This window comes from Arvicola amphibius, chromosome 18 (genome assembly GCF_903992535.2).
Source record: "Arvicola amphibius chromosome 18, mArvAmp1.2, whole genome shotgun sequence".
Classification (NCBI taxonomy): Eukaryota; Metazoa; Chordata; class Mammalia; order Rodentia; family Cricetidae; genus Arvicola; species Arvicola amphibius.
This window is the reverse complement of record NC_052064.1, coordinates 81,767-90,664: the sequence shown is the minus strand read 5'-3', so window position 1 is coordinate 90,664 and position 8,898 is coordinate 81,767. Positions and strand designations below refer to the sequence as shown.

Below are 8,898 nucleotides of genomic sequence, written 5' to 3'. Positions count from 1 at the left end.
AATGAAAAGTAAACAAAGCAATAAGTGAAGAAACATAAAAACTGCAGTTTAAGAAATATACTCATGATCCACTGGACCCTGAATTCTACAAGTTCCACTCTGCCCCAAATCTCCTATTACACCCCTACAAACACCCTGCCACAACCTCAATGGAACTCTGAAACACAGCTTGCTGCTACACAGAGGGGGTGAAGAGGTGAGTGATTACCCATGCAGTAGGACGCCCCACTCTCTAGGCCCTCCACACAAGAACAAAACCCCGGGACCTCCCCTCAGCTTCCCTAGCCAGCTAGCCTGTGAGCTTCCTGAAAGGAGGCTGCTCCAGCACCCCCATCCCATCCATTGAACCTTGAAAGCTACAAGTCCCACTCTGCCCGGAGCCCTCCTATCCATGCACCAACAACCTAAGTGGAACTCTGCAGCACAGCCTGCTATTACACAGAAAGGACCAAGACGTGAGTGATTACCCACCCAGCAGGACAACCTCTCTAGGACCTCCATACTGGGACAAAACTCTGGACCCAAACACCAGCTGCTTCAGTTCTCTAGCCAGCCAACAGGCAAGTTTCCTCCAGGTGTGCTGCTCAAACACCCCCACACCATCCATCAGACCCTGAAAGCTACAAGTCTCACTCCACCAACAAAACCTTCCATGCTACCTCCGAGGCCCTTGCAACTTCAGAGGAACATTAAAAAACAAGATGCACCTTCACAGGGTGGACACAGACAGGGACCCTGAAGCATAAGCTGTGACTGCACACACTGTATCAAGAGAGTGACCAAAAGAGCAGGTGAAGATCTAGGGCAAAGACAGACCTCAGTGGCGTTGCTTTCTGAAACACAGAGTAGGCCAAGGGCAGGTCTCAAAGACCAAACAGACACTTTAAGGATTGGACCAAGAGGCAAAGACCGTGCTGGTGCCAATCGAACGATGCGATGGGTAGGCACCAATGCAAGATTTTATCCAACAGGGGTTCCCAGGTGTCCAGGAAAACGCCCCCAGCTAGGTCCTTGGGCAGCCGAGGAGAGGGAGCCAGAAGTGTACAGATCCTATTGCCATACTCATGAATATCTTGCATATCACCATAGAACCTTCACCTGGCATTGGATGGAGAAAATGACAGAGCCCCACATAGGAGCACCGGACTGAGCTCCCAAGGTCCCGATGAGGAGCAAAAGGAGGGAGATCATGAGCAAAGAAGTCAGGACCGTGAGGAGTGCGTTTACCCATTGAGACGGTGGAACAGATCTAATGGGAGACCACCAAGTCCAGTTGGAATGGGACTGATGGAACAGGGGACCAAACCGGACTCTCTGAATGTGGCTGACGGTGGAGGAGGACTGAGAAACCAAGGACAACAGCAATGAACGTGAACTCTACAGCATGATCGGGCTCACTGTGAGCCTTGTCAGTTTGGTTGCTCACCTTCCTGGACTTAGGGGGAGCTGGGAGGACCTTGGACTTAACATAGTGAAGGGAACCCTGATGGCTCTTTGTCTTGGAGAGGGGTGGAGTGGGGGTTTGGGTGGAAGGGAGGGGAGGGAAGGGGGAGGAGGAAGGAAGGAGATGGAAATCTTTAATTAAAAAAATGAGGAAAAAAAAGAAAAAAAGATTTTATCCAACAACATAGAAAACAGCATGGTAACACCAGAACCCAGTGGTCATACAAAAGGAAGACTTGATCATCCTAATGCAGGAGAAGCAAAAAACCATGATTTTCAATGAAGCTTTGTGAGGATGATAGGGTCCCCACTGTAACTTTAGGAGGATGATGGAGGAAATAAAAATTCCATTAAAGAAATCAGGGAAAAGACAAACAAAAATTGGAAGACATCAACAAATCTCTCAAAGAAACCCAAGAAACCAAGAAAAAAAACAAACAGAAGAAACAAACAGCTGCTGAAGACTGAAATAGAGGCAATAAAGGAAACACACATGAAGGGAATCTGTATATGGAAAATCTGGGTAAACAAATGGGAAATACAGTGGGAAGTGTAACCAACAGAATACAAGAGATAGAAAAATCTTAGATGCTGAAGATACTATATAGAAAATAGTTTAATTGGTAAAAGAAAACAATAAATCCAACAAATTCCTTACACAAACAACCCTGGATATCTGGGACACCATGAAAAAAATCCAAACCTAAGAATAATAGGGATAGAAGAAACAGAACACCTATTCAAAGGCACAGAAAATATATTCAACAAAAAAAATCATAGAAGAAAACTTCCCAACCCAAATAAAAATATCCCTATGAAGGTACAAGAAGCTTAGAGAACACCAAATAGATTGTACCAAATAAAAAAAGTCCCCCAACATATAATGATCAAAATGAAAAACATATAGAATGAAGAAAGAATATTAAGAGCTGCAAAGGATAATGGTCAAGTACACTATAAAGGCAGACCTATCAGAATAACACCCAAATTCTTCATGGAAACCATGAAACCAAGAACACCCTGGACAGATGTGCTGAAGCCACTGAGAGACCACAGACACCAGACCCAGCAAAGCTTTCAACCACCATCAATGGAGAAAACAAGTTATTCCATGTCAAAACCAGACTTGAACAATACCTATCCACAAATCCAGTCATACAGAAAGTACTAGAGGGAAAACTCCAACCAAAGGAAGCTAACTGTAAATACAGGAAATAGATAACCTCACACCCACAAACCCCAAAGAAGGAAAACACACAAATACCACTACTGAAAAATAACAGGAACTAGCAATCACTTGTTATTTATATCTTTTAATATCAATAGACTCAATTAACCTATAAAATGGCACAGGCTAAGAAAATGGATACAAAAGCAAGATCCATCCTTTTGCTTTACAAAAGAAACACACCTAAGCCTCAAAGAAAAACATTGCTGAAGAGTAAAGTGTTGGGAAAAGATTTTCAAATCAAATGGACCTAAGCAACAAACAAATGTAGGTATCCTAATAGCTAAAGAATAGACTTCAATGTAAAGTCAATCTAAACAGATCATGAAGGACACTTCAGACCCACAACAGGAACAATCTAACACGATGAAGTCTCAATCTTGAATATCTAGGCTCCTAATATAAGAACACCCATACATGTAAAAGAAACATCACTAAAGCTTACATTTCACATCAAGTTTCATACAAGAATAGTAGGAGACTTCAACACCCCACTCTCTTCGATGGACAGGTCATCCAGACAGAAATTTAAGCAAAATAAGACAACTAACAGATGTCTTGACTTAAATAGTTTCAACAGACATCTACAGAACATTCCACACAAACAGAAAAAAAATATACTTTCTTCCCAGCACCTCATGGAACCTTCTCTAAAATGGACCACAAACATGGTAACAAAGCAAACTCAACACACACACACACACACACACACACACATACACAAATGGAACTCCCTGTGTCTAATCAGCTCACCATGTTTTAAAGTTAGGCTTTAACAACAACACTAATCACAGAAAGCCTAGCAACTCATAAAAAATGAACAATGTTCTATTAAACCACGCCTAGGTCAAGGAAGAAATAAAGAAATTAAAGACTTCTTAGAATTCAACAAAAATGATGGCACAGCATACCCAAATCTATGGGACACTATGAAAACTGTAGTAAGATGAAAGTTCATAGATGAAAAACACACCAGTGACTTAAGAGCACACCTGAAAGCTCCAGGACAAAAAGAAGCAGACTCACCCATGAGGAGTAGAGGACAGGAAATAATCAGATTGAGGGCTGAAGTCAATAAAATAACAAAATAAATCAAGACCAGATGAACAATTTAAATTAGCTTATAACCTGCAAGGAAAGAGAAGTTATCAAAAGCCTTCTAACCAAAAAAATCCCAAGGCCAGACAGTTTCAGTGCAGAATTCTATGAGAACTAAGAGCTAATAACTATACTCCTCAAAGAGTTCCACATAATAGAAACTGAAGGAACATTGCCAAACCCCTACAGTTACCCTTATGCCAAAACCACACAAAGGTTCAACCAAGAAAGAGAATTACAAACCCATCTCACTGATAAACATAGATGCAAAAATACTCAACAAAATACTGGCAATAAAATCCAAGAGCACATAAAAATGATCTACCATGATGAAGTCAGCTTAATCTCAGAGATGCAAGAATGGTTCAACATAAAAAAAATCTATTAAGTATCCCACCATCTTTAAGTTCCTTCCCTGACACCCTTTAATAGTGAACAACAATATGGCAGTATAAGCCAAATTAACCCTTTTCTCCCCATCTTTCATTTTGGTCGTCCATCACAACAACAGAAACCCCAATTAAGAGACCATGTTTGGCTGATATGTGTATGAGAGACCTGCTCTTTCCTAAAGTTAAACAAAACAGAGAGATTTGGGGGAAGATTGGGACTAAGAGCAACAGTGGGAGGAAACACTGCAGTCAGGATGAAAGAAGAATAAATAAAAGATAAATGAAAGAAAGGAGTGTGGAAAACTGAGGGAAGATTGGGTCAAGAGCAGATACAAATTCAGCAGGGCAAACGACAAATCCTGTGCCTCTATCTCGGGTACATGGGCTTCATTTTCAAAGGTCTTAGAAAACTCTATCCCTGCTGAAGCATTAATCTAACTGACATTTAACAATAAGAAATCAGGAGTCAGAGAGCAGGGTAAGAAACTGAAAGATCAGAGAAGCATTTAAGCAGCCACCAATGACTAGTAGTTTCTTATTCTTTAGTTTCTCCATGTTAGTAAAGTGCTAATATTCTCTTAGGCCAGCCTTAGGAATCCTGACTCCTATCTGTCCAGAGTCCTGCCAAACCTCTATGGTAATTTTTGGTCAGGTAGTGATTAACTCTGCTGTGACTCTAAGCAAGCTTTATTGTCAGAATATAATCAAAATATCACACTTTTCCCTATTTGTCTATTTAAAAAGTGAAGGTTTTAACTAACACAGTAAAGCTATATACACTAAATACAATAACTATATAATACATATATATATATATGGAAGATTTACATTAACAATATCCAATTCATTGCATTTGGTAAATTTCAAGAAAATGTTTTATCATCTATCCTATCTTAGTAAGCCCAAGTTATTGTACGTAAAGTATTTTTTGCTAACTTGTATGAGCAACCTTAAATAATCTTTCTGTCTCTTAACCTTATATACATTATACATTTTTGAGTGTATTTTTTTCAATTTGGTAACATGCATAATTACAATTATTTTGTCTTTAGCTGTATCAGAGAACTCATAACGATACAATATTACCTGAGTAAACAGGAATTATAAAACAAACAACATTTAAAATGAAGAAACAACATCACCTGTCTATTTAAAATAAATTTTTGCCAGGCTGTGGTGGTGCAGGCCTTTAATCCCAGCACATTTACAGCAGAGGCAGGTATATCTCATTAAGTTAGAGGCCAGAATGATCTACAAAGTGAGTTCCAGGAAAGCCAGAGCAACACAGAGGAATCTGTCTTGAAAAAAAAATGGAAACAAAATGTCTCTTTGTTTCACCTTGAAAACATACCTAATATGATAATAAGCATGATTATAATAAGTGATTGTTAGGCCAATTTATTGTTTTGGAGGAGGAAATTTTATTTGAATGATACGTTATTTTTTAGATGTCTCAGTTGTCCCAGTGGTTTTTAGATTCCTTGGTTTGATGTTTTCATGCTTTTGTAAAGACAAAACAAAACTCCACCTCAACCCTAACTTTATGGAGTTTTATTTTTGGAAATTATATGTAATCAAAAGAAAAACATCTGTTATTCTTACAAATTAATTAAGATTGAATGGTAATGCTCTCTGATGAACTATTGTCTCATTTATGCAAAAGATCTTTTTGTTTGAATCTAATCTTTAACGATTTTCATGGTCTCTATAACTTTATTCCCCAATTTAATACATATCTTGGTTTTTATTGTGAACTCAGCACATGCATAAAGCATACAGCTTGATTTAATTTAGCAGATTTTCTTTATTATTTAATGCTCAATAGATAATAAAGCTGTCATTCAGCTGCTGTTTCCTTTTTATTAGCATTTAAAAATTTAAAAGAATAATCTATTCTGTAACCTATCTCTATGGGCCTTAATTACCCCCTTTCATTAACTGGGCATATATTTTAAGATGCCTGAGAAAGTGTTAATCTAATTAATCCTTATCAATAAAAGTTCAGATATGGGGATATGAACCTGAAGGATCAGGGAAGCAGCAGAGCACCACCACTGACTTCAACTTTCTCCATCTAAAAAACAGAAAGATCCCCTCTCAGCCCCACTTATCTACTTCCTGTCTCTTTTCAGTTCACAGTCCTTAGAATCTCTATGATGTTTTCTTCAGCTAATGGCTAGCTCTGATCTCTGACTACAACCAAAGTTTATTACCAAAATAAGGTCAAACTATTACACAACACCCTGCAACTTCTCATATATCTCACTCCATTGCTACTTCCATTCCTCATATGCAGGCCTCCATGACAGATGTCTCATATCTTGGAAATTTTAACATCCTGGGGTCTTAAATGTAACCCATCTTCATCTTCAACACTTAATGCAATGAACTCCCACATTCTCTTCAAAAGGGCTCTGAATCTCCCAATCATACATGACTACAATTGTGGTGAAGAGACCACAGAAGAAGAATCCATGACCTTTACATTTTGCATCTTTCTTATTTCCAGAATCAGGAAAACATAGGTGATCCTGCCAAGATTTGATGAACCCTACCAAGCTTGGACTAAATTTACTGCAGGTTCAGTATGATGTTGCTCCTGCAACTGATGTGGGAGTGCCCTCTGTGTGCTGTGATTTCCATTAATGAATAAAGAAAATGCCTTGGCCTGCTTATAGGTCAGAACTTAGGCAGGCGGGGAGGACTGAACTGAATGTGGGGAGAAAGAAGAGAGGAGTCAGGAGATGTCATGGATCCCCCACCAGAGATAGATGTGCTGAAATTTGCTGGTAGACCATGAACTTATGGTGATATACAGATTAATGGAGACGGGGAAAATTAATATGTAAGAGTTAGCCAATAAGAATTTAGGGCTAGACCAGAAGAGCCATCCGGAGAGGTGAGTGTGTACCCGATTGGCCGGTGGGACTCCCTGGAAAGGGAGCACAGGCACCGTCCAATCCCCTAAACTTTCTGGCCATTCAGTGGGGGCTTCTCTCCTTTCTCTCCTTATCCCATCCCAGCCTGCCCCCAGGCACCCCTTCCCATCTGTGGGGTCATAGGATCCCGCATCTCAGCCTGCTGCAGGGCTGAGAGTCTGGAGACAAAGTGGAGAGGGCAACTGCTGCGGGAGTTTCTTTGTTGCACTGCGCCTGCACCCAGCAATGCTGCCCTTTTGTCTGCGAGTTCCCTGGCCAGCAAGTGGCCTGGATCCTGTAACAGAAGAGCCATTCAGAGGACCTACTTCAGAGTGGAGAGGGACTGAGAGACAACTCCAGTGCTGAGGGGACCTAAGAGAGGGCAGACCAAAAAAAAAAAGCCAAGTACACAGGTAACCACAGCAAAGATTGGACCAAGCTGCCAAGACTCTCCTAACAGCATTTGAAGGAAGAGATTTGCAGGCGCCAAGGCAAGAATTCCTCCAACAATCTGAAAAACCACATGATAACACCAGAATCCAGCGAACATACCACAGGAAATCTTGAACACCCTAATCCAGAAGTAGAAAAAATAGACTTTAGAGCTCTTTGCCATCCTTGCTGCAGCTGGGCGGCAGCTCTCATCATGAAGGTCGAGCTATGCAGTTTCAGGGGGGTACAAGATCTAACCCGGACACCGGCGGTGCTATGCCAGGACGGACTGGAAGGTTTTCCAGTTTCTTAATGCAAAATGTGAGTCCGCATTCCTGTCCAAAAGGAATCCTCAGCAGATAAACTGGACTGTCCTGTACAGAAGGAAACACAAAAAAGGACAGTCAGAAGAAATTCAAAAGAAAAGAACCCACCACATAGTCAAATTCCAGCGGGCCATCACTGGGGCATCCCTTGCTGATATAATGGTCAAGAGGAATCAGAAACCAGAAATTAGGAAAGCAAAGCGAAAGCAGGCCATCAGGGCTGCCAAGGAAGCAAAAAAAAAAGGCTAAGCAGGCATCCAAGAAGACCGCAATGCCTACTGCCAAGGTCCCCACAAAAGCAGCTCCTAATCAAAAGATTCTGAAGCCTGTGAAGGTCTCTGTTCCCCGAGTTGGTGGCAAATACTAACCTCGTAGATTATAGATCAAGTTTTGAATGAAGTCCATTTCAAAATCTAAAAAAAAGAAATAGACTTTAGACATAACATTATGAAAATGTTAGAGACCATTAAAGAGGATGTGAAAAACTCCTTTAAAGAAATGGATGAAAAGACTAACAAAAACTTAGAAGAAATGAATAAATCCCTCAAAGATACCCAAGAAAACGAAGAAAAAGCAATCAAACAGGTAAGGGAAACAGTTCAAGACCTGAAAACTGAAATGGAGCCAATGAAGAAAACACAAACTGAGAGATGGCAGGAAATGGAAAATATGGGTAAACAAACAGAAACTACAGAGACAAGTATAACCAACAGAATACAAGAGACAGAAGAAAAAAATCTCAGATGCTGAAGATACTATAAAGGAAATAAATGCGCTGATCAAATAAAACAGCAAATCTAACAAATTCTCATCACAAAACATCAAAGAAATCTGGAGCACCATAAAAAAAAAAACCCTAAGAACAATAGGGGTAGGTAGAAGAAGGAGAAGAATTACAGCTCAAAGGCCCAGAAAATACATTAAACAAAATTATAGAAGAAAACTTTCCCAACTTAAAGAAAAATATTCCTATGAAGGTACAAGAAGCATACAGAACACCAAATAGACTGGATTAAAAAAAGGAAAAAGAAAAAAAAAACATCCCATTGCCATATAATAAT

The 8,898-nt window shown here is 40.0% G+C and overlaps 1 pseudogene; it reads left to right on the top strand.

The window, feature by feature from the left end:
* The first annotated feature begins 7,725 nt into the window (after positions 1–7,725).
* Positions 7,726–8,204, top strand: LOC119804032 (annotated as a pseudogene).
* Positions 8,205–8,898: the final 694 nt, after the last annotated feature.